This window comes from Mytilus galloprovincialis, chromosome 7, assembly GCF_965363235.1.
Source record: "Mytilus galloprovincialis chromosome 7, xbMytGall1.hap1.1, whole genome shotgun sequence".
Taxonomy (NCBI): Eukaryota; Metazoa; Mollusca; class Bivalvia; order Mytilida; family Mytilidae; genus Mytilus; species Mytilus galloprovincialis.
In genome coordinates this window covers 26774495-26800421 of record NC_134844.1, presented here as the reverse complement: position 1 = coordinate 26800421, position 25927 = coordinate 26774495, and the positions used below count along the sequence as shown (strand labels likewise).

General features: G+C 34.6%; 3 long non-coding RNA genes across 3 annotated transcripts in view; all 3 read left to right on the top strand.

Annotated features, from left to right (window-relative positions):
• Positions 1-6506: 6506 nt before the first annotated feature.
• LOC143081602 (uncharacterized) overlaps positions 6507-25927 on the top strand; it is a 35410-nt gene continuing 15989 nt past the window's right edge. Inside the window, exons 1-2 of the long non-coding RNA XR_012979986.1 lie at positions 6507-6590; positions 24752-24853. This is a non-coding gene — a long non-coding RNA (uncharacterized LOC143081602). The remainder of the gene's footprint in view (positions 6591-24751; positions 24854-25927) is intronic.
• Positions 12259-12730, top strand: LOC143082652 (uncharacterized). Its single transcript, XR_012980429.1, has 2 exons — positions 12259-12445; positions 12664-12730. It is a non-coding gene; the product is annotated as an uncharacterized LOC143082652 (long non-coding RNA).
• On the top strand, positions 16131-19970 carry LOC143082653 (uncharacterized). Its single transcript, XR_012980430.1, has 2 exons — positions 16131-19685; positions 19904-19970. It is a non-coding gene; the product is annotated as an uncharacterized LOC143082653 (long non-coding RNA).

Below are 25927 nucleotides of genomic sequence, written 5' to 3'. Positions count from 1 at the left end.
TTCTATTTCTGATTAATACGTAGATTTCTCGGAAACAATAGTCATTCCACCAAAATCTACTAGAAAACGTGGGCGTGGAGGTAGGGGTTGATGTAGAGCCGGAGGGAGCTCTTATAGTAACGAATCCTTGGGTTAAAGTGATAAAAAATTGCTCAGTGCTCGGAGCACAAAAATCATGCTCGAAACATGAAATCCAGTATTTTAATTGGTTGATTTTTGAGTACAAAAAACTGACTCGAAAGTTTAATGACTTCAAGGCCTGGTCAAGCAGAGATGATCATGTCGGACCGAACAATCCAACCTAAATTACAACCTGTTGCTAGTCCATAAAGCTCAAATGACGATATTTCAGTGAACGATAGCAGAGATGACACAGATGTGTCAATAGATATAGGAAGATGTGGTATGAGTGCCAATGAAACAACTCTCCATCCAAGAAACAATCTATAAAAGTAAACCATTATAGGCAAAGGTACGGGCTTCAACACCGAACAGCAAGCTACAAAGGGCACCAAAAATTACTAATGTAAAATCATTCAAATGGGAAAACCAACAGTATAATCTATATAAAAAAAAGAGAATCATGAGCTATTAGAGAAAATGAAAAAGAAGTTCTAATTACATACAAACAAACAAAACCTTGAGAGATTTAATATATTTTATGTGAAAATGACAATGAGAATGATGGTCGTAGTATAAACGTAGTCAGGTCGTAAGAGGAGCGTGATGAGGACGGCAAGGGCGTGTTAGAATCGTACTATATATGGGCGCGAACAGCGTGGTATAGTCGTAGTGGGAGCGTAGTTGGGTCGCAGTAAGAACGTGATGGTCGTAATAACGTCGCTGTGAGATCGTAGCGCAGTTTTTCCGAATAGAATCACGCTGTCGCTACGCTCTCGCTACGATGGTACAGCGACCTTCGCGATCTTACTACGATCTTAGTGCACTCTCACTACGCTTCTATTACGACCTGATTTCGCCACGACCGCACCACGATTGTTTTGAACATGTTCAAAGTTGGCCTGAAAACGTGTTTGTTTGAAAATAATCATCTGAAAAGTTAGATTAAAGAGTGTTTGAAATTGCCTAATGTTTTGTCAATGGGGGACACATATTCGCCGTTTTTATACATCTATTTAAACCCAAATAACTGCAGCTTTAAACAATATTTTTCAAATCAATTTCATTATAGATGGCAATAGCAGACATGTTAAAGGTGTACAGAACTGAAATTTAGGGCAATCAGTCAAAGATTTACTAAGAAATACTTCTTTGAAATCGTGTTATTCATTCAGAAAATTGGCCGAAAATCGTTATCCGTTTTTCGGTCCTTTGCGGTAAGTGCCGCAATTTTGTCGTAGTTTAAAATAAAATCATATTTGTTATAAAAATCTTAGTTACCGGCATATTTCTTCCATTTCAGCCATCTTTTGAAGTATTTACAACTCAAAATTATAAAACGGCGAAATTGTGTCCCCGGCGAATATGCGCACCCCACTCTATATTATAAAAGAAAATTTTATGATTTAATAACTTTAAGAATTTTAACTAGTCAATAAATATCAAGATAATTTAGAGAATACAATTTTTTATATAAAAGAAGACTTTTTAGTATAATTTATTGTTTTTGATAAACACTTAATTTTCACAAAGATATTTATAAAGAGCCAATGTGACTCTATGACACATTTCTGTATATGTATTTACATAATTTTCTGTTTACTGTGAAATAGACTGGTTTATCAAATTACCGTTTCGTCAGTTCGTCTGTCTGTCTGTCCCGCTTCAAGTTAATATTTTTTGGTCAAGGTAGTTTTTGATGAAGTTGAAGTCCAATCAACTTGAAACGTGGTACACATGTGTCCTATGATATGATCTTTCTAATTTTAATGCCAAATTAGATTGTTTATTCCAATTTCACGGTCCACTAAACAAAAAATGATATTCAGGTTAAAGTTTTTGATTAAAGTTTTTGGTCATGGTCGAACGGACGAACGAACGGACGAACGCACAGACTATAAAAAAAATGACCATCTATTATCATAGGTGGGGCATTGAAAAATCATGCATCAAAGACTACTTTATTTTGAAAAAGTATTTTAATCCTGAATGTTGTTACGCGTTTGTTGTTATTTTCAAATACTCTTTTTATGCCATCGCCGTAGCTCATGGGACATTACGTTTTACAAGTGTCCGTCCCTACGGCAGTCCGTCTGTTGGTACGTCCCAACGTTGGTTTCCGTTTTCTAACTTTAGTTTACCTCAACCAAAATCTTAAGAAACTTATACCAAATGCGTATTACCACGTAATTAAGATCAAGTTCGAAACTGGGGGGGGGGGGGGGGGGGGGGGGGGGGCATCACTTTTACCGTTCTTCAATTATGCCCCTTCAATAACATAAAAATTGCTAAAAAAAATGTTTCAATTGTCTAAGTTATAGATATTTCATATCTTTTGGATAGTTTTGTGGTGTATCGTAAATTATACCATAGCTTTTGTTGAAACTCCCGGCAATAACCTCACGAGACGAAGTCGAGTGAGGTTGCCGAGGGGTTTCAACAAATGCTATGGTATAATTTATGAAACACCACAAAACTATCCAAAATATATGAAATATCTGTTTTAACCTATCGCATATATTGCTGTTTAAAAATGTGTATTTCATATATTTTTGTTAGTTTACTTTAAAAATACTTTAATACGAAACAGTCAAATTACCCTTTTTGGACCTTACCCATTAACTCCGCCTACTTTCTGAAATAAGCAAGGGCTTCTGAAACAGCGGGAACATCAGTTAGACAAGATTTTTCGACAGCGATGGATGCACATCTACATTGGTGACGGGTAACGTTACAGACAAAAGAAATTGGATGTTCTGCATATGCCTGCAAGAGATATTTTAAAAGTTTTCCGGAACCCCAGATTAAAAGTTGAACTGCAAAGGGTTAGTGTAATTTTTTATTTTATCAAAATGTTAAATGTTCGAAATGTTTAAATTTTTATTGTTGATTAATTTTATAATTCCGTGGAAATTTGAATCTCAAGAATCTTTTAGTGAGTTTGGATGAATAATTCCACGTTTTAATTTGTACCAGAAGCCCAAGTCGACGCATTAATTAACAGGGAATTCAAAATGTCCACGATTAAAATCGCGTGCGATGTATATTCTATTGTTTTATGTATTCAGCTTCATTTAAAGAATTTCAAACCTATGTTCAGCTTCATTTAAAGGAACCTATCTATTTTAATTCTCAAACATAATTGTTATTACTTAAGCAACCTCGTTAACAGTTTAAATTTATATCAAATCGGATGAGAACCCAGGATTTTTAGAGGGGGAGGGGTCTAGCAAGTCAACATTTAAGGTAAAACTATATTTAAAAAAGAACTACGCATCTACCATACACGAAGCTCCTTGAAAAGGTCGTGCCTTCCGCTCCTTTTTCCCCAAAAAAATGTGCCTCGGCAATTTTAAACCCTTTTACCAAATATATTCATGTAGCTGTACAATGGAGGCTATGGGACTACAATCGAAAGTAGATATCAGATTCTGAATCACCGAAAATCAACTTATATTTTCATGTATAATTTGATAATTAAATTTTAACACATTTATACCTTTTTTTAAATTTGTTCTTGACAATTTTTTGTTCATTTATAAATATAGGGACAACGGAGTTTGTGTACGTGGGTTCGATTCCCACCCTAGGCATTCATTTATATCGGCTGGTGCAAAGCGGTCAGTTTAGCTTAGTGGCCCCACATTGACTCTGTTGTTCATATGTCAATTTAAAAATTCAGGCAGCCTCCTTTAAGTCTTGCCATCTTTGTTTTTCTTTTCGAAAATCATACACAACAAAACCATGGTATAATTGTGAAAATCATACCATAGATAGCTATGGTATAATTTTCGGTTATTGAGATTTATACTCTTGTTGCATTCCCATATGTTACATTGTACAGCTATAGGTTAACTTTTAAATAAGCTTGCCACAACAAAATGTAGGTCACGGATTATCAATCTGAGGTCATGGGTAATCAATTGGAGCAATCGTAACTACTCGACTATTCTCGCTATGCACTACAGTTATTTCTTCGTGCAACCAGAAAGGCCGAGTAGTTCCGATTGCAATTGGAGTACACGGATGTGGAAACCGAGAAAAACGAATTAGGAACTATCAATCCGAGATAACAGGCTATCAATCCGATTTCATGTATTGCAAATCCGAGATCACGGATTTAGAATCCGATATAACGGATTAGTAAACCGAAATAACAGTTAAATTATATTTTTTATGTGTCTCTTATTGGCACCAGTAATCAAGTGATACAATTTAATTTATATGTCTTTCGTCTCATTTTTTGTAAAATGTCGTGAAAAAGTTTGTGTAAAAAATGGCTGTATACATTACCATAATTCCTGGCCCTATGAATAGTATAAATATATCTGTGAATGTGTGTCCAGTCAAAAAGTTCATTAGACTACTACATGCACATTTAATTTCAAATCCCATGTTTTTACTTGCATCATGTTTAAATGTTATGTACAGCACACTATTTTTCATTTTTAGTGGTAGAAGTAGAAGTATAAATTAATGCTTTTTAATACCATTTTTGATTTCTGGATTGGTGATTGTTTAAGCATGACATCAGCACAAAATGGCTATTATAGAAAATCAAAGACAAGACAGAGACATTATTTTATTTGAGTCACACCTCTTATCAAACATTTACATAATATTATAATTTCACATATTAAAGAGCCACTCTTAAAAGATTTATGAGAGACTATAAAAATGGTCTTTTACATAGAATACTATATATATATATACTGTAACACACATATAATATAAACCAAAAACATATTAGAAGTATACAAATTTAATGAATATGATAAACATTTTCTTTTCAGTAAAATATCATAGCAGATTTTGGCAGTATAAAAGTAAACATTTTCATCACTAAATAAAAATACAAATTTATCGTCATCTGACATACTATTAAAATCATGACAACAAGAATTAGCATGACTAAACAATACAGCACGAAAATCTGCATATAGTGGACATTTCAAAATTACATGTTTCTCATCTTCAATGGTGCCATCATTACAATTAAAATATATTCTTTCATTTATAGGTACATTTGTAAGTTGTGAAACCGGCCCGTTTCAATTTCAAAGTTAGGGGCGCAACATCACAGCGAAATTTTGCAAAAGCACTTCTATATTTCACTGCAATAGTTTTACACATATAATTTTTTACCTTAAATTCTGTTTTAAATAATTCATAAGTACGTAGTTTTGCATGTTCATTCGAAACTAACTTATTATACCATTCAGTTTTATATAAATCAATAGCTAAGCATTCTATATCCTTAATTACATTTTAAGTTAACAATATATCACAATTACAAAATGGTTCAAGATTATACTCTTTAAATTTAGTCATTCGTTACCAGCACCAGCTTTTAATTGGCTTGTTTCCATACTTATATGACCACATAAATACTCTCTTGTTCAATCTATCATTGTTTATTTTACAAAATCTGGACCATAATCTAAAAACAGCTGTCCATTGCTTTACATTGCATTGAATCCAGCCCATATCACCATACAGAGATAAGTTTGGTGTAAACTTTCCTAGACCCATAAAAAATCTCATCAAGTATATCTTAACATACATTTGCAGCAACCCGCTCTTGGTAATATAACAATATTCGCACGAAAGGTAATTATTCAAAATATTATTAAATATAGACACTACACGAAATGTTTTGTTCGAATAAATATTCTTTTACAGCAAATTATAGGTTTAAAATTTTACAGTTTACAGCGAAAATTAAGCAAATATCAGTGAAGGGAAACAAATATTTTTTTCTAGAATTTATTTGAAGATTTATTTATCTCTCCGTTGGCCAAGTGGTCTTAGTATCACAATGATGGTAACACTGAAGTTGTGAGTTTTCACCCCATACGTGACAGTTGTGTTCAATTTCGTTTTATTTAAATAGGATTGCCAGTTTTTCTATCGAAGGTCGGTATATCTCTCTGGGCACTCCGCCTTCCTAAACCAATTAAAACGGACGGTCATGATATAGCAAAGAGTACTGGAAGTTGCGTTAAACAACTTTTATCAATCGACTGATGAGTTTAAAATTTCCTTTTAAATTAGTATAAATCTTCAACTGCTCTCTAATTAGAAAAAGAAACATATATAAGAGAGGATAGGCATGTAGTTTTATGCAGCACTTTTGAATCTCTATCTTATGTATATTGCAGAAATTCATGACTAAAATATCTAAAACCGAAAACATAGTTTGGCATATATCCAGGTTACCTTGTAATCATCAAAATATTTACACTTGAAATCAACTGCAGAACTGCAGATAAGTGATGGACACACTGACTATTGTAAACTTTTAGTTACGTAATCATGGTTATCTGCCATATTAAATTGAATTATATATATCATATATATAGCATGTCATTACACTCAACCGTAACCAAGATTATTTAAAGTTTCTTACGAGAATTATGTTATTATTTAATGGCTTCAAAACTGTACCCAAAACTAATTCAAGAAAGCAGGTAAGACTTACTGTTGGCAATTAGGACTGATGCATGCATTCAAACTTTTGTTTAGCACTAAAATATAGTTTCAATCAGCTAAATAACTTCCAGTATTACAGGGTATAGAAGTCAAAAGGGGTGTTATAAATTGAACAACACTTTTGTTTTTCTTTCCTTTCGTTTGTTTATTAAGTTTCTTTATGATGCGCTGTTCAAAATAGGATACAGATAATTTCATTAAAGATAACAAGCTTATAATTTATACACCATCCGCGCGTTTAGAATTCAGGACTCCAATACTCGTATGATACACACAACTATGAAAAATCATAAGAAACTATTATGCCTAACTATTACACTGTCTATTTATATCTAACGTTTTTGCCGATGTGAATGGATTAGAAGTCTAGTAAAATTTGCCTACGAAATAAATTATATCATCACTATAGTAGATTTTATATAGATTTTTTATCACAGAAGAACGACGATATGGGATAAGGTCTCTGCGCAATGCTAGGCGGTGTTGTCGTAGAAGGAAGTCACGAATCAAATCTACTCTAACATCTTTAGGTTGATTTTCTAGGCACTTTAAATATATATCGGCCTAGCCAAGATCAGATGTGCATTTCATATTGGGTCTATGTTATAGGCTTGTAAAGACAAGAAGATAAACTTTACATAAGTAATACACCTTTGAACTGAAGAAGAGAATGTAGGGTTTCACAATGAATATCAAATATCATGTATAGGTGTTACCGTTTTGAAAAAAAACACTAAAATACACGCTGAAAATGGGCAAAATTACACGTTATGTTGTTTCATTTAAAATTTACCTGTTTTTATCAATTGATAGTTAATAAGTGAACTTAATTTGAACTACATTATTGGTTCACTGTTATAGACAATTTATTCTTCTTTCTTTTACTGGTTGTTGCAACAAAAAATCTTCAGTGGTTACAAAGTTATGATAAAAAGTTGAATACTATGCGCTTGTTATGCAATTTTGTACTTTTGTTTTTAGCTTGCTCAGTGTAGTGATAAAAGAGAAAAAAAAATCAAATTTATGCTATTATGTGTTTTGTTTTCTCTTCTAGTATATACATTATCAAAAACTACCTCATTTATCAAAATTGCAGTACCCTAGCTGGAGATATATGCCATCAAAGTTGGATATACAAATAAAGTGAAAAAATGTCTTGTCCGTAGACATGCATTCCCTAGTAAACTGGAAGCATAATTACATTAATGTTGCATTGCTAAGTTCCTGTTCTTTTGTAGATATGAAAACACTACTAACATTTTTTTCTACCATCTATTAATAGAGGAAAAAAATCAAAAATATGTCAGAATGTCTTGTCCGTAGACACATGTCTTGTCCGTAGACATGTCTTTTTATCAATATTGCTTGGCTTTATGGATCTCAATTAGTCCTATGTGTTGTTTAAACTTAGAAATATCTTATTTTTAATAAATAAATGGTAATTTAAGTGTTCTCAATTTTTGTAAAATTACTTTACAGGAGTGGATTTTAAAAAGTGTCAGATTATCAGTCATAAAAAGCATACCTTATTTTACTTCAATATTGTTTATTCCAGTTGATGCATACCTTAAAAGATTAACTAAATCAAATGAAGAAAAAGTATTTCTCTCTCTCTAACTTTATCTTTTGCATTTCAGTATTAACTGCAGATGAGGAAGTGTCTACGGACAAGACACTTGTACATAACAAGTATTAAATTCAATCATTTGTTTGCTATGGAACTTAAATCTTATTTATAGGTGATGAAAGTTATCTATTCAAATTAAAACTCAGTATTTTCAACATGAATATAGTCACAATTAATTCTAACAGATTTTTTTTTAACTGAAATTGTCTTGTCCGTAGACATTACCACAATATATTTGTATCCAATTTCCTTGATTTCAGCCTAATTTGATAGGTAAAATATATGTTATTTTTTTAAGAGAACACATTCAACTATGTCAAAATTAAGTTTTAATAATAGTTTGATTGTTTTAAGCAGTCAGATATATGGATTTCAGTTAAAAGAATGTGTCTTCAGTTTGGCTTAATCAATAAATTATTGAGATATGTAAAGAATTATGGGTACATTTTTATATTTTCCAAAATTTAAAAAACACAGCTTAAAATTTAATTAGTAACTTTTAATCTTAACTTTAACAATCATCTTTGAAAGCATTTAATTGAATATCAATAAAATGTCTTGTCCGTAGACATTATCAAAATGTATTTGTTTCCATTTTCCTCGAAGTTAAGCATCATTTGATAGATAAACCTGATAAAATGTATGTTTTTTTTTTCAAGAGAACACTTTCAGCTATATCAAAATTAGGTTTTAATAATGCATTTCATTAAATATGAATACAATGTCTTGTCCGTAGACAAAACATATAAATTGTATTGCTAAGTTTGATTGTTTATTGTAAGAATATGCATCAAGTTATTTTAATGTTCTATACACCAAAAGAAAGGTTTTTTTTGGAAGTTTAGATATTTATAGATAATTTTAGATACAGTTTCATCAGATAAGATTAATGATCAAAGAAAGCTACTGGTGTTTGAAATAACTGTGAGTTAAACATAATCTTGTCATTTTTTTTTCAATTAAAATGTTTGATATTCAATAATTCTAAACATATTTTGTTGTCTTTGTCATTGACCAAAAATCTGACACTGGTGACCATGTCTTGAAGCCAACCATTAAAGAAAATTATACAGTTTTTAAACACCATTTATTTAATAAAAATATTAAATATTTCTTCCAAAAACTGCATGTAATTATATAAATGCTTCCAGTGTTAGCCTAACGATAGCAATTTTTCATAATTTAAACCATTTTTGAACCAAAATATCAAAAGAGTTTTTCCCTGAGGTGATACTCATTTTTGACTTCATGTGAAACACAAAATGCACATCTGATCTTGGCTAGGCCGTATATACATACAACAAAACATTACAGAAAACCAAAGAAAGCAACACAAACTCAAACAAGAAGCGCAAGTGAACACAGAAGCTCCGGAAAGGTTATCAGTTCATGCTCCAAAAGTGATTAATGTCGTTATGTCGTGATATACTGAATGGTCTATATGTCTAACTTACACTTTGCATCACCGTATTTGTAACTATCGGTTTTGAAAATTCTCTTGCCATTTTAATTTTTCTAAAAATTAAAAGTTGAAATGAAAGCAAGATATTTCATGAACAAGGATAGACAAGACTATTTTTAGATGAAACGACAATGACATTTAAAAAAACCAAAGTATCACAGAATACAACACTAAAATCACTGGTGGTAAGCGGATGGTCGTAACTAAAAGTTACGACCATCTGCATATGGGAGACAACTCTAGGGATAAGTTTTTCTTTTTCGATTTTCGTGCAGTAAAAGGTTCATCTGAGTCAAACCGCTTGTCTCATATACACATATCGTGAGTGCGTTGTTATTGAAACCAAATTTGACACATAAAATCATTCCAATTTTCGTAAAATAGTCATTCAAAAATTCGAGCATGAAGGTCGTAACTTTAACTTGTGATGGTCGTAATGTCAACTATAGTATTTTGGATGATGGTCGTAACCGACACAAGATGGTCGTAACTTTGAAAGATGATCGTAACTCAAGTATTTAGACGAACTTTTATCAAGCTATTTTAAAAGTACTGTGCACATGCATAACCATGTTAATAAACTCAGTTGTTTTATAAAGTTTACTACAAAAAGTATCATTTCATTTGTTACTCTGATTATGGTATGCAGAAATTAAGTTAAAGAATTATCAATCATACATTTTTGATATGTTCCAAACGACCATCATTTAGGAGAAACAGTGAAAACTAATCAACTCTCATTAAGCCAAATAGTATGTTAGGGTTGAGTATTAATATATTTTTACTGTACGTTAAGGCATAAAATTGTTGAATATTTGCTTTCAGATTTTTTTTTATTTACCACTTTTTATTTCCTGCAATCATGTCGGCAGATGAAATTATTGAACGTACAATTTGGAACAATCTTCTTTAATTTTAAATCAGCTATTGCAGTTTTTATAAACAATTGGCTTTCAAATATTCGGCTTTTGGTGAATCATGATTAATGAAAATCCACAAATGTGTTGTCTTTATTTTTTATCGATTGCATGACGATCTTGCGGTATATCATTGATAATTGTTCTAAGTATTGGTTCATAATAAAAACTTAATCCATGGTGTCGCAATGAACATTGTGTTAACCTAGAAAGTATGAATAAGGTTGAGATATTTTACAATGCTACACGCGTTGAATTTAAGAGTAAGATCAAATATCAGTAGTTTGTAGACAGGCTTGTAGCCAGGATAATATTACAAGGTAGAACTAAATGTACTGCAGCAAATATTACATACATATATGCAGGTATATATTTTACCATGATACACACTTTGAATTTAAGAGTAAGATCAAATATTAGTAGTTTATAGCCAGCCTTGCAGCTAAGATAATATTACAAGGTAGAACTAAATGTACTGCGGCAACTATCACATACAAATGCAGGTTGAAAATAATGTTTATGTTATATGTTTATATTGTATGAATATATTCCGATTTAAAAGACCAGCACGCTGAGTTGAAGCATAAAGATCTATCTTTTAAATATTATCCTGGCTACAAGCTATGTATGAATACTGTTTGCTGATGTCCTTTTGCTGAAATTAAAAAAAAATACATTATCATCAGCATATAGTAAACAATGTAGATTGCTAACCCCTTTAATATTCTTTAGAAAGAAGTTTAAGGATCCATACTGTGAAGGAATTTTTTTAACGCGTGTAGTAATTTTGACTCTAAATATGCCTCCTCTAGTAGTGGAAAGATGATCCCAAATTGTCAAGCCTGTGCCAGTATCTGATCATAGACTTTGCAATGACAAAATACAGAGTGAATCTACCGAGTTAAGAAAAATTGGCAAAATGTGTTTCTCTTTTGGTAAAACCAAGTAAATGTTTACAAAATTCAATGCGTAGTCTTTCTGAAAGAATCTTAGGATAAGCCTGATCTACATTTGTAGTCATAGATTTTTTTTTTGAAAGGGTTGAAATCATGATCCCCAAATTTTAGTACTATATAAGAGAAAAGGTTTTATTGTATGCTCAAAAACATGAAGGCTGTTTTTTAAACTTGGATTCAGTGACAGAAAGTCCTTGCGTAGCTTATGGTAGGCTTTTAACGCCTTATTATACAATTCTCTCTGAGCGAAGGAAAAAAATCCCGATGCCCTGAAAGTTATTCCTTAATATTTACAATGTTGAGCACAATCAATATTAAAGTATGTCATTAAAATAAAAATCATGTTTGATATGTCTGCCTGTCTTGTTAAATACAAGCACCTTGGTTTTATTGGGATTAATTTTCAAACACCGATCTTAATCCATCAAGTTTACTTTGACGTCCTTTTGCTGAAGTTGAAAAAATGGCAAGATCATCAGCATATTTATAGTAAAGAATAGGCTGGTCGTGAGTAAACAACAGCTGGATCAGGGGAACTTTTAACACAATCAGGAAGTTCATATATAAAAATTTTAAACAAATTTGGACTCAAATTGTCTCCCTGTTTTACTCCAACTTTAGTTCTAAAGAGATCTCTTACCATACTCTCTAACTATATTCAATAGCTAGTTAAGTATTATTCTGTTCCACATTCTATGTTTATTTCTTGTTTTCATTTTATCCGGAACAAATTGAACTGGACCGATTTCTTAAATCACCGTATTTATCGACCACTTTTAATTTCTGTGACACCGTCCGCATCAATATTTCAACACATGGAAAATGGACGACATTTCTACTTTCTGAGGAAATCGTGACATACCACTTTCAAGTACGTTTGATTCATTCATAAACTGTGATAAATTAATCTGTTTAACTCCGTTATTTTTGGATAAGTGGTTTATAAATACATACGAACTGTAAGTTATTTATTTCCGAGAAATGAACTGTAAATTCTACTTTCGTTTTTGACTCGATTAATAATCTTGTATTTAACATTCATATTTAATTCGTACACATTGTAAAATATTGTATTTTTATTTCTTTCAGTTTACCAATCTACTGACTATCATGTAAACCTTTCTGGTGGAATTTATAATTACAATTTCAAACAAGTTGTGTTCGTTATATCTTCATCGAGATTGCGATTGCAGTCACCTGGTTAATCTAGTTGAGTCCGGCTCAGCATAGTAAATTGACAACAACTTGTCTACACATCTCCTGAACAGGAAATACAACGGAGCATCGTTCGTAGTTGTTACCTTGACACTACGCAACACAGCTTGTGCGTCCTAGGCAGCAAACCAACAACGTTGAACAAACATTGCCTACAAATAGTTGATTTACATCATGGATCCAAGTCACGCGGAAGAGCAAGAAGAGGTTCAGCCCCCAGAGGGAGATGTCACTGAAGAACCAGAAGAAAATCCGTCTATAACAACAAATGTAGATGAAAATGCCGAGACTAGGCGAGGGCGTGAACTTACCGAAAAGGGACAGGGAGCCTTTATAGAAAAACGTGACAAGTTTTATCACGACTTAGAGGCCCTATGGTCAAACCTAGAATCTCAGTTATTAGAAACGGCCAAGCCTCCTAACGACCTCCAGCAATTGTTAACAGCACAAGATAAAATTGTACAAGCCTGTACTAAGTATCGCAGGCTCACAGACGAGTACTTGACATTTCTGAAAAATACAAAAACCTTAGACAGCCTTCAAGACATTGATACGTGCAAATTCTCAACGGATATTCGAATGTCTAAAGTAGAACTGGCAGTTGAAACTTTGCACGAGCATCGCCTTACCTTGACAAAGGCTAAATCTACAAAATCGAGGACATCTAAGGGCAAGACCACCTCGCACAGTGGGAGCTCACACGCCTCCGACATGTCGAGCCTAGCACGGAGAAAGCGTGCCAAGGCAGAGTCCGCTAGATCGAAGATAGCCTTTGCCGAGCAAGAAGCTGCCCTCCTAAAGCAGGAGGCCGTTTTACAGGAACAGACCCTATATAGACAAACAGAAATCAAGGCCGAAATGGAACAAGAAGCTATCCGTGCAAAAGAAGAGGCCGCACATAGAAAAGCCGAAGCAGAACAGGAGGAAGAGCACATCAAAGCTAAAAAAGAACATGAGGCCGTTCGCAGGAAAACTCAAATGGAACAGGAAGCCGCACGTGCGGTCCGAGAAAAAGCCGAACTTAAGGCCGCTAGGAACATTCTCGAAGCAAAAAGAGAAGCTGCAGCCGCAGAAGCCGAGGCTCGTGTCCTGGAAGACGACGGAAGCCAAGCAGTTAGCGATCTTCCCGACGAAAAGGAAGACCCGCTCCAGCGTGTGCAAGATTTCGTCAATAAACTTCCTGTATTAACTGCTGTAAAGGAAGTAACAGGAACTCACAAGATAAAACAAAGTCCTGGTACGATTGAACTCAGTCATGAAGCACCAGCGTTCGTGCCATCCGTGGCACTGAATTTGCCGCCACAGACATCTGCTGTCTTGCCTTCCGATACTAAGTCACCGGAAGTTACCTTAATCCCAGATCTGGGAATAGTAACCGGCATACAAAAACTAGGCCTTTCAAATGAGATCCCTGCTGAACACCAAAAACAGGGTATTAAAGAAGCGATCCCTGTCTTACGCACAAAACAAGACGTTATAGAAGAGATCCCTGTTTCACACCAAAAACAAGGCGTGATAGAAGAGATCCCTGTTGCACACCAGCAACAAATCAACCCAACGTCGGAGATTACTAGATTTCTCTTGCGTAAGGACCTGCTTTTCTCCCGATTAACAAGCTTTAACGATCGGGCAGAATCCTTCCATACATGGAAAGCAAGCTTTAAAAACGTGACAGACGAGTTACAAGTATCTGAATCGGAACAGATTGATTTATTGATCAAGTGGCTCGGTCCTGAGTCTGCTAAACATGCCATAAGCATAAGAGCGTCGAACGCCAATAATCCTACAATAGGTATACAAAGATTATGGAAGAGGCTTGACGAGCGGTATGGTGCTCCAGAAATGTTGGAAGCCTCTCTCAGGAGTAAACTTGACAAATTCCCAACCTTGACGAATAAGGACAACGCACGTCTTTATGAACTGTCTGACATTCTATCAGAAATAGAATACCACAAGGAAAATCCCAAGCTGGGATGTCTGCTAGCTTATTTCGATTCACCGACCGGAATAAACCCTGTCATTGAAAAACTACCATATGGACTTCAGGAAAAGTGGATTACAAGGGCGTCTAGATACAAATCTAACCACGGCGCTGCCTTTCCTCCTTTTACAGAGTTATCTGCATTCATCAGTGAAATCAGTAGAATTAAAAACGATCCTGGATTCATCTTTGGGTCAAAAGTCACACCAAATACAAAAGGTGCTGCGCCAAGGTTCACGTCTTACCCCAAGACTAAAGTTGGTACTCATAAAACAGCGGTTGAGCAGCAATCCGGAGACGCCAGCAAACAAGGTCTTTGTATTCTGCACAATACAAAGCATTCCTTAAATGAATGTCGAGCGTTCCGAGCCAAATCAATAGAGGAACGCAAAGGTCTTTTGAAAGAAAACAATGTCTGTTACAAGTGTTGTGATTCTACCAAACACAGAAGCCGGGAATGCAATGCAAGTATAAGTTGTAAAGAATGTGGAAGTAAACAACACACTACCGCACTACACATCACTAGACCACAGCAACCTGCAAGTTCTCAGTCTAGCATACCTAAGCAAGCCTACGGCGGGGAGCCTACAGAATCGGCTGAAACTAAGGCAACCTCAGTTAACTCTACCTGTACTGAGATCTGCAAAGATACATATAGCGGGAAATCTTGTGCTAAAATACTGCCTGTGAATGTTTATCACAAAGATAACCAGGACAAAGTTATTCGCATGTACGCCATCATTGATGACCAAAGCAACCGGTCACTAGCATCACCTGAATTCTTCAATCTTTTCGACGTAAAAGATAAACCGGAGAACTATACTTTATCAACATGCTCCGGCAAAGTAGTCACTTCCGGGAAAAGAGGAAGAGGTTTCATCATGGAATCAATTACTGGTAGTGACAGATTTGACCTGCCGGTCCTGATAGAATGTGATCATATTCCCAATAATAGGGACGAAATTCCTACTCCGGAAGTCACAATGCATCACCCTCATCTAAAAGAACTCAGAGGAAGCATTCCACCATTAGAGGAAAATTGCCAAATTATTCTCCTAATTGGCAGAGACCTTATAGAGGCACAACACGTCCTTGACCAGCGCATAGGACCACCCAGAACTCCATATGCACAACAATTGAAACTTGGATGGGTAGTGATAGGAGAGACCTGCATTAACAAGCAGCACGTGCCCTCTGAATTAAACGTCAAAATAACCAACATTCTACCAACTGGACAACCGTCAACCTTTCAACCATGCACAAGCAAATTTGATATCCGGGAAAATTACACAGACCCCATAATGAAAGATTTACAATCGCCACTCTTTGAAAAAACAAGGGATGATGATAAGCCTGGACAACGAATTTGTGAGAGACTCGGAAGGAAGTTGGGTAGCACCGTTGCCGTTCCGAGTGCCAAGACAGCCATTGCCAAGCAACAGACAACAAGCTCTTCATCGTGCTAATATGTTAGACACCAGTCTGAATAAAAACCCAGTTAAGCGGGAACACTTTCTTACATTTATGAGTAAGATCCTAGACAATAATCATGCAGAGCTCGCTCCACCATTGCATGAACACGAGGAGTGCTGGTATTTGCCATTGTTTGGTGTTTATCATCCGAAGAAACCCGATCAGATAAGAGGTGTGTTTGATTCTTCCGCCAAATGTAACGGAGTTTCACTTAACAGCGTCCTGCTTACAGGACCAGACTTGACCAATGATCTCTTGGGAGTACTGCTACGTTTCAGGAAAGAAATGGTCGCAGTAACTGCAGACGTTCAACATATGTTTCACTGCTTTGTTGTCAGAAAAGACCACCGAAATTACCTGAGATTTTTATGGCATAAAGACAATGACCTACAGGAGAACCTTGTCGAATACCGCATGAGAGTTCATGTTTTCGGAAATAGTCCGTCACCTGCCGTTGCTACGCTTGGACTCAGAAAAGCAGCTCAAGCATCAGAACAAGAGTTCGGCAGTCACGTGACTAGCTTTGTTACAAGAGACTTCTACGTTGACGACGGTCTTACGTCATGTCCTACAAAAGAGGAAGCTGTTAAGCTCATGAAGGACACACAACAAGCATTAGCAAAATATGGAAACCTGCGTCTTCACAAGTTCGCCTCTAATTGTGCGGAAGTTATGTCTGCATTTCATGCCAGTGATTTGGCTTCAAATTTAAAGGATCTAGACTTAGAATCTGACAACAAACCCCTACAACGTAGTCTTGGACTCAGCTGGGACGTAAACACTGACAATTTCTTATTTCAATTATCATCAGAAAACAAACCGATCACTCGGAGAGGAATTTTATCAACGATAAACAGTCTCTACGATCCTCTTGGATTTTTAGCTCCAGTGATTATACAAGGGAAACTCCTATTAAGGAAAATAGTATCAGAAACCGTTGATTGGGACCAACCTCTCTCTAATGAGACAGCAGCTGAGTGGAAATCTTGGAGAGATACTCTAATTGCTATCGAAACACTACGCATTCCACGTACCTACGTGCCGTATCTTAGCAAAACTGCCACAAAGGAGTTACATGTCTTCTCTGATGCATCAGAAAAAGCTATAGCGGCTGTTGCATATCTACGCACGACCGATAGTAATGGTGAACCTAACGTTGGGTTTATTCTTGGGAAAGCTAAAGTTGCACCAACGAGTGGTCACACTATTCCACGACTTGAATTATCTGCTGCTGTATTAGCAGTTGAGATTACACAAACCATTGTGGATAATTTAGATTTACATATAGACACCGTGAAATTCTACACAGACAGTAAAGTTGTCTTAGGTTACATCAGTAATGAGACAAGAAGGTGCTTTATCTATGTCGCCAATAGAGTAGAGAAAATAAGGAAATTTAGCTCTCCAAGTCAATGGAATTACGTACCAACTAACCGTAATCCCGCAGATTCGGGAACAAGGTCCGTACCAGCCCACGAAATTCATAGCAGTGAATGGTTATTGGGACCAAGACAACTTCTTTCCTCAGAACAGAAGAATTCTGAGGACATATATCAGCTAATAGATCCAGAGGAAGATGGAGAAATTCGTGCAACTGTTAACGTTGCAAAAACATTTGCCACACTTGAACATAAAGGTATCGGAACTGAAAGATTCGACAGATTCTCAAACTGGACATCACTTGTGCGAGCGATAGCCTTTTTAGAACGTTTCTCCCGTTTACACGGGTCAAAACAAGCAGCACCAGTGAATTCTCTGGATGGATTTTCGAATGCCGAAAATTTCATCTTAATATCTGCTCAATTTGAAGTTTACGGAGAAGAAATAGATTGCATTAAACGTCGGGAACAAATTCATAAGCGGAGCCCGATAGCTAACTTAAATCCGTTTTTGGACGAACGAGGACTATTACGAGTAGGAGGTCGTATTGCTAAATCTGACTTAAACCTCCGTGAAAAGAAACCATTGATCGTTCCTGGACGCCATCATATAGCGACATTATTAGTCCGACACTACCATGACAAGATAAAACATCAAGGTCGCCACTTCACAGATGGAGCGATTCGATCCGCAGGATTCTGGATCGTCGGAGCAAAGCGCTTGATCTCTTCTCTCATTCACAAATGTGTGACATGCCGCAAACTAAGAGGAAAAACTGAGTGTCAAATCATGTCTGATTTGCCAGAGGACCGTCTTGAACCGTCACCTCCGTTTACCAACGTTGGAATAGACACATTTGGACCCTGGACAATTGTTTCACGTAAAACACGTGGTGGATACGCAAACTCAAAACGTTGGGCAATTCTTTTCACATGCTTAGTGACTAGAGCTGTTCACATCGAACTAATCGAGGAAATGAGCTCTTCAGCCTTCATAAACGCCGTCAGAAGATTCGCCGCTATAAGAGGTCAAGTTAAAATTTTCCGATCCGACCGTGGAACAAACTTTATTGGCGCAATCGACGATTTAAAGATTGACTCAATCAACGTTGAAGATGGACCCTTCAAGAACTTTCTGTACAATTCTGGTACAACTTGGATCTTCAATCCGCCGCATTCGTCCCACATGGGTGGAGCCTGGGAGAGAATGATTGGTATCACCAGGAGAATTCTTGATTCTATGCTTCTAAGTGCAGCCGGAAGAAGCCTTACGCATGACGTGCTCAACACACTAATGGCAGAAGTTTCAGCAATAGTGAACTCTAGACCTCTGGTACCGGTATCAACAGATCCAGAGAATCCGTTAATATTAACTCCGGCTATGTTATTGACACAGAAAACCGACTACATATTCACCTCAGATCATCTTGGAGAATTCGATAAACGAGATCTATGTCTTGCCGAATGGAGACGAGTACAGGCTCTTGCCAGTATTTTCTGGTCACGTTGGAGGAAAGAGTACCTGCCGTTACTACAACAAAGACGAAAATGGACCGAAGATCGCCGTGATCTCATCGAAGGAGACGTCATTCTTCTAAAGGACAAAAACCTTTGCCGTACCCAATGGCCCGTTGGAATTATAGTGAACTCATTTAAAAGTTCAGACGAACATGTCCGAAAAGCAGAAGTGCGAGTAATCGTTAATGGAAAAGCCACAACCTACACACGCCCTATCGTGGACATGATTCTTCTCATCGAGAATGAATGTGTATAATTAATATTTTAGTGATACTTTGGATTTATATAATCAGATATTTTAGTTTGTGATATATTTGAAATAGTGATATCAGTTAGACATCAGACGGGGAGTATTCTGTTCCACATTCTATGTTTATTTCTTGTTTTCATTTTATCCGGAACAAATTGAACTGGACCGATTTCTTAAATCACCGTATTTATCGACCACTTTTAATTTCTGTGACACCGTCCGCATCAATATTTCAACACATGGAAAATGGACGACATTTCTACTTTCTGAGGAAATCGTGACATACCACTTTCAAGTACGTTTGATTCATTCATAAACTGTGATAAATTAATCTGTTTAACTCCGTTATTTTTGGATAAGTGGTTTATAAATACATACGAACTGTAAGTTATTTATTTCCGAGAAATGAACTGTAAATTCTACTTTCGTTTTTGACTCGATTAATAATCTTGTATTTAACATTCATATTTAATTCGTACACATTGTAAAATATTGTATTTTTATTTCTTTCAGTTTACCAATCTACTGACTATCATGTAAACCTTTCTGGTGGAATTTATAATTACAATTTCAAACAAGTTGTGTTCGTTATATCTTCATCGAGATTGCGATTGCAGTCACCTGGTTAATCTAGTTGAGTCCGGCTCAGCATAAGTATTATCCCTGGGAGAATGACAGTATCAAAAGCCTTCTGGAAATCAACAAAGCAGGCAAACACTCTACCTTCTTTTGTATTACAATACTTATTTATAATAGTTTATAGAATGAACATATGGTCAGATGGTCATGTTTTTTTTTTTTTTGGTAAACCCAATTTGGCTCTCATCAATGATATGATATTTATCTAAGGATTTACAAAGACGTGTATCAAGTATCTTATTAAAAAAGCTTCCCCTTATGAATTGGGAATAAAAAAAAACCTGTGGTCCAGGGTTCATGGTATTTTCCATAAGAAAGACAAAGATGTATAGCGGATAGCATGGTACCAATAGGCGTATTCAGAATGTTCTAAAACCACGGGTAATAATTATACCTGAACTTCGAATTTGCACCTTATAATCAGCTTGACTATATACCAAATTACAATACGACTTCTCAAAATCCAGGCTAAGAATAAGATGTATGTTGTTTAATTCGATGACAGACCTGCGAATTCGCGGATATGGTCTTGTCTCGATAACGATCCCCATAACATTATTTTGACTCCTTACTTATGCTCTTTCGACTTAAATATGGCAAGCCGTTCTCGTCAAAACTATGTTTAAACCATTTTTCGAGAAATTTACACACTGAGAATTATAAAAAAAAACACACTGAGATTTAAAAACTTCAAAACACACACTGAGAATTAAAAATTACACACTGAGAATTAAAAATTACACACTGAGATTTCATAACGACGCACTGAGATTACAAAAATGAAAAACACACACTGAGAAGTGAAAATTACACACTGAGAATTGAAAATTACACACTGAGAATTGAAAATAACACACTGAGATTTCAAAAAGACACACTGAGAATAAATAAATTGAAAACACACAGTGAGAATTTGAAATTACACACTGAGAATTTAAAATGACACACTGAGATTTGTGCGCACTTTTTATGCGCACATATCTAATTAGCATACTTAATCTGAATCTATTACAAGCTTAAAGCAACTAGGGGACAGAACTCGTTAGTCCTTCGATTTGGTTCCAAATTATTCATAAAAAAAACTTTAGAAATACAAGGACAAGAAAAATACCCGCTTATTCTTATTACAAAATATTTATACCAAATGGTGAAAATTTTATATTAAAATTATAAGAAAACTTGGAACAATTTGCACTGAAAAACAAATAATGCAGTGAAGTTTTTACTCAAGTGTCTATAATAGCATATAAACGTAACAAAAATATAAAAGATTTATAACTTGCGAAATCAGGGTAACAGTTGGAAGACTTTTTAAAAGGGACCCATGCTAAAACGATTTTAAGTCCCGATACACTGGTAGTAATGATATGAATTATAGACAACAAACTTGTGAATATGAGCGATGTTAAGTCATGAAATTTATTACGAATGTTAATTGTTTTAAGGAATCGCATTTCACTATAATGACAAGAGTTTTTGAGATCAAGATATTAATCTGTTGAATTATTCATCTCATGAATATTCATTAGTAATTTGCATATTAATCTCAGTGTGTATTTTTGAAATCTCAGTGTGTAATTAACAATTCTCAGTGTGTGTTTTTCAGTTTATTTATTCTCAGTGTGTCTTTTTGAAATCTCAGTGTGTTATTGTCAATTCTCAGTGTGTAATTTTCAATTCTCATTGTGTGTTTTTCATTTTTGTAATCTCAGTGCGTCTTTATGAAATCTCAGTGTGTAGTTTTTAATTCTCAGTGTGTAATTTTTAATTCTCAGTGTGTGTTTTGAAGTTTTTAAATCTCAGTGTGTTTTTTTGTAATTCTCAGTGTGTAAATTTCTCGAAAAATGGTTTAAACATAGTTTTTACGAGAACGGCTTGCCATACTTAAAGTATCAATTTTAAATTGTAGATTTTTCTTTTAAAATCCACCTAGTAGGTACATACTAGTTTTTAAAAAGTTTATCTTTTCAATTTTCAATATAAAGAAAATAAATCAGGATACTGTTATTTCATGTGATGTCAAATTTGTTAAAAGCGCCTTTTCTTAATTCGTAACTAAGAATGATCATAACCAGAGCTGTGTGTTAAAATGAATTCTCCACTTTTGAGAAATTTATATTGTTATTAAACTTAACAGCTTATAATTAGTTGCCTCTTGGTTGATTTTATACATTATATTTTAAGTAACAGTGACTGGTCATTTCATTTTGTATTGGTTTTTTTTTCGATTCGTTCCAATTTTCTTTCCTTTCGCACTTTACAGGTATCCCTCTCTTCACCTCTTAGTTTTTATCATTTAGTGAAATCAACTTCACAAATATATCATATAATATATTCATATAACAAAAGACACGTTTAAAACTCTTGACTTGTCTTATTAGGTCTTATTTAATAAAGAGTTACGACCATCACAATTTTAAGTTACGACCATCCTGAACATTTTTGTTTTTTTTAGTTACGACCATCATGCTCGAATTATTGAATGATCATTTTACGAAAATTGGAATGTTTTTATGTATCAAATTTTGTTTCAATATCAACGCACTGACGATTAGTATGTATGAGACAAGCGGGTTTACTGAAACATTTTTTTACTGCGCGAAAATCGGAAAAGAAACATTTATCCCTAGAGTTGTCTCCCATCTTCGGATGGTCGTAACTTTAAGTTACGACCATCCGCTTACCACCAGTGTAAAATACAAAACATTGTTAAGCAACACGAGCTTTGTTAAAGGAAAACTTGTGCTACACTCATGTTACTGTGCAAGGTTTAACAGTTATTGGTCCACTTGTTGCACTCATCTAGTGACGCTTTGTACATGTGAGTGAAATAGCTATTGATACACCTATTATGTCAAATAATTAAACGATATTTTACAGCTCTTTTAGTAAATGATAACATCTGACTATCCTTTCAAAGCAAAGCCTTGTATAAAAAGGAACTATATACATGTATAATAGCCAAACCATCTAAAGCAAACTTTGCCAGAGCGAGTTGAAAGTAAAAGGGTACGGATTGTAGGGCTGACTTGAGGGCTAATAAATTAAAGGTCCTTTAAAACTGCATGCTACATTATTAAAGGAAGTACCTGGGTTGTGTTTAAGATCGTAGCAGCTACGTAGCGGCTGGTTAGCTGCTACGTAGCTGCTATCAATATCTATATAGAAACTATAGGCTAGCTACACGTTCAATAGACAAAAATCTACATAGCACTACGTAGCAGCTCCGATATTGAACTAAGTCAGGAATATGGCGGTTGTTTTCCATTGATTTGATTCAAAGTTGTTTGAGCTTTTGATTTTACCATTTGATAAAGGATTATCCGTTTCAAATTTTCCATAGAGTTCGCTATTTTTTTTTCTTATCTTACCTTTTTATCTGGTATCTTTCGCTCCTCTTTTAAGATAAACCCAAAACTAAAAATTCCAAAAGTACCAGCATTGCACTTTTTTTTTTATATTTTACCCTACTACAGCCTTTGTTTGGAAACTTCATGAAAGTTATAATGCACTGGAATGAAAATGGAATATGTTTTTATTCAAAGTTTTTGGTTCATAGATATAAGAAGATGAGTGCCAATGAGACAACTCTCTATCCAAGTCACAATTTGTAAAAGTTAACAATTATAGGTCTACAATGTAAGTACGACCTTCAACACAGTGCGTCTGGCGCAAATATACAATTTCAATCCTGGTATCTATGATGTGTTAATTAGACTCACAACGGTACCCGTTTGCCAATATTTTAGGATATAAGTATAGGTCTCCTCTTGAAAAGCTCTGATTCCTAAACAGATTCTGTCAATTTTTAGGTTATTCTTGATTTTTTAGAACATCATCGTTAGTGTTAGGTTGTGAGTTTTTAAAACATGTTGGCTTGCTAAACAACTAAAAATCAATCCTAGTTCAGTTAATTTACATAGTTTATGGTTTTTTTTAAATCTTGACATAGCAAATATACAGTACATGTTTAACGTATCACAGAAATAAAACTTTAAAAAAATAATATTTCAAATATGTTAATAAGGAGCAAGAGCACATTATGTTTGTGTTTATTTTCTAACCTGATGTTATTGTATCACACAGCAATGAGTCTTATGCTGATGATCATTATTTCCTAAAGGTATTGAACAAGAATAGAACAATAAATGTCTTTCTCAGCAATTAGTAAATAGGTGTAAAAATTCATTTTAAAATTAGTAATTATAGGGAATAATTGGGCAGTTTCACGAATTTCTTGTACTACTATTACGCGCATCGGGAATTACATGTAATTCCTAAATTTTTGTACTTACATTTAATTCCTAATATCACCTATTTACTGTAGCATATATATGAAGATTATTCCCCAATCTTACTGATTTTAAAGATAGCAGAAGAGTCAAAGAAGAGGGTAAAACTTGAAAATCCAACTCAACAAGAACAAATACAACATGTACCATGTTAGCGGTCATAGTTTTTCGCAATTTAACCACACAAGAAACACTATTATACACTTATACTGATATTCTTATACTTTTGATGGCCCTAAGATTCAATTTGAATTATATGTTTCAATGTTGCAAGAAAATGAGAGACTATTGGGGAAAAGTGCATCAAGATCTTTTATCGGTTATGTTTCATGTCACTAAGAGAATCAATGCACCATTTCTGTTGAAAGAACCACCCGAAAACTGTTTCTTTACTGTCCATTCTTTATTAATTTCGGCTGCTTTATTTCAGATTGTTTGAAAGATCAGATTCACTACATTATTATGAAGATAACAGTTCAGTTCCTCGTCTATATGGCATTAGTGTTCATTACCCTAGGGAAAAGTGATCAGTGTAAGTTTTACATTATTATTGATGCCACAAGTTAAGTAGAGGTTTATCTCAACCGAGTCTAGTTAATAAACACATGACTGTTGCTCACTATATAATGGTAGTTCTATTGTTCGCTTTGTTACTAATGGATACTTATTCACGGGCTTTAAGTGGACTATTAAGTTTAATGTCCCCTAAGGTGCAACTTTGTCCTGATGCGTAGCCGAGGGCAGTTGTTGTATCCGAGGAGCCAGTAAACCAACAATTTCACGAATATCCAGTCAGTAACTGTTTTATTATGTGTCGGTTAGTGTATAGAAAGGTATATAGTACTATGAAAATTAGAGCGAGGGGCTTGCCCCAAGCTCTTATTTTCATAGTATTTACCTTTCTATACATTATCCAATTTAGCACATATTTACAACTTGAGTAATCCTTTAATTAGTCTATTGATATGTTTTGGCTGACTAGGTGTAGCTCATTTACGTAGTTTTGGAAATCTACTAGGATAGGATAGTTTATTCTCATAAAACCATGCAAGTACAAAGGTTACAGAGAAGTTAAAAAAATAATATACATAAAAATAAAAAATGCATTAAAAATGCATAAAATTCAAAATTTCGGATGAGATAACATATAAAAGAATATATATATAGACTTACATAGTCAAATGTAAAAGCTAAAATTGTATAAAGAAATACTTTCTATAAATAAATTATGGTTGTTAAGAAGGAGTGAGCTAACTATTAATACATCTTATAAAATTGCAGAGGTTTCTTATATTAGTGTCTTTGGTTTTTTTTAATTAAACAGTTTGTTGAATGTAAAAATGTTATGTCTTAGTATTAGTTCATTTGGAATAAATCTTCTTCTTTCATCTTGTAAAGCCGGGCAAACAAAAATATAGTGGTATTCGTCTCCGATATTTCTATCACTTCTGTCAATGTTATACCATCTCTCCTTTTCTATTGGCAGTGAATGATTCGATGTTCGGAATTTACAAAGTGTAAATATATCTCGGTCATTTATGATGTAGAAATAATTCTCAAATTCAAAATGTTCCTTAAAGAGCCTATAAGTAATGCATTTTGATGT